This window comes from Aythya fuligula, chromosome 4, assembly GCF_009819795.1.
Source record: "Aythya fuligula isolate bAytFul2 chromosome 4, bAytFul2.pri, whole genome shotgun sequence".
NCBI classification, from domain to species: Eukaryota; Metazoa; Chordata; class Aves; order Anseriformes; family Anatidae; genus Aythya; species Aythya fuligula.
This window is the reverse complement of record NC_045562.1, coordinates 24,359,425-24,361,279: the sequence shown is the minus strand read 5'-3', so window position 1 is coordinate 24,361,279 and position 1,855 is coordinate 24,359,425.

The following is a 1,855-nucleotide window of genomic DNA, read 5'->3' as shown; positions in this document are numbered from 1 at the left end:
GAGTTCCAGATGTGCTAATAATTTGAGATTTATTTTAGTATAAATGTTTATTTGATCAAATAAGCCTGTATTACATTCTGAGACTTCCTTATCAGATGGAACTGAATGCAGTCTTTACCCTTCATGAAGGAATGCTATATGGTTTTGATTCAAAAACTTCTGTCTTTGAGTTACAAAAATAATCCAGCATAAAAAACCTATATGTATAAGAAAGATATGGCTTTAATTCTTTCCCAAACATGGTCACTGATTTTCCAGGTGTTCTGGAGTCTAACTGTATATTTTATTAACCTGATTTTGTCTTGTGTGACTATTTGATATACCACATAAACTGAATCCATTCTTGGGATCGTACCAATTCATAGATTTAGAATTTTTTACCAGTGAAACACCACAAGTTAATTTTGCAATATCTAAAGTGATTGGCTCTAATTAACTTTAAATTTCTTTCCTCTCTGTATTTCTTTTTTGTTTTCTTTTTTTTTTCTTTTTTCTTTTTTCTTCCAAAACATCAGAATTCTGACCTTCTATTCTATTATTTACACTCTTTAATTACAACTGATTAGTATTTGTTCTTTCATTGACCGCCTCCATGTTTAACAGATATTTGTTTTGGGGCACCAAGGAACAAAAGTGGTCAAGGCAACAGTTCAGTACATATATGTTCAGTACACATACTGACTTTATACGGTATTCCCAGCATTAGTTGAAGCATGTTATTAAGAGCAACTGCTGGGATACTGTCTAACTTAGTGTGGTCTTTGCTAGTTAGTTGCTTTTGCGTATGCTATCATTATTGTTATATATTCCCTTCTTAGTAAGCTGTCCTGAAATACCACTTAACAAGGAGAGAAGCAGCGGTAGGCGATTATCAGTATTAGGACCTGGCTAAAGTTTGGTTTATGTCATTTTTTTTTTGTGCTGTTTATTCACATATTAGGAAATATTCAGATCTTCTGTATCCTGCTCTGATGTTATTGAAATAGAAGTAGAAATTAATACTATCAAGTCAGGTAGCTGCATTAAGGAATGCTGATGGTATGGATATGATCATATGTAAATAGGCTTTAAAAGTATCAGTGTTAACATAGTCGAAAATGAACATGGGGTTCATTTTGAGTAATTCAAGGTATGTGTGTCTGCTTCTTTTCTTCTCCCCACAGTCTTGTTACTCCCTGACTTCCACAGAAGATAAATATTAGTGCTTCCACTCTTTAGTTATAATTCTGAAAAAAAGAAAGGAAACCAACAACAATGCTTAAATCACTGAAATTAAAGTCACTACTCCTAAGGAGGGTGACACATTTTTTCCTAGCTTTGCTAGGGGTTATTACATCATCTCATGCTATGAGCATATAAATTACCGTGCACAACTGTATTTTTATTCAGGAATGGAGCCTATAGGTTTGCTTCATAAGTATAACTAGTGATTGAACTAGATCAGAGGGTCCGGAGGAGCTCAGAAAATAGAAGTTTAGCTCCATTGCCATTATATGATATGCTCCATCTAAGAAGTCATGGCACCAAAATGGACACGTACAAAATATAAAACAAACAGATCACTCAGGATTTAATTCAGGTTTTAATCAATCAAGGCAGGAGATTAGATTTAAAGTTTCAGAGAATGAGATTTGATGAGTAAATAGACATTTCTATCAATGCCAAAATATTCATCCTTGTATATACAAAGAGAGAAATTTCACATATATATATATATTTATATATAAAAGAAAAAATATTTCAGAAGTATTTTATAAATAGCTAAAATCCAAGAAGAGAAAAATCTGTACTTTCTTGTATGATATGCTACATATTCAGTTTCATATATCAACGAGGAAAGATAATTTCGCTTCTT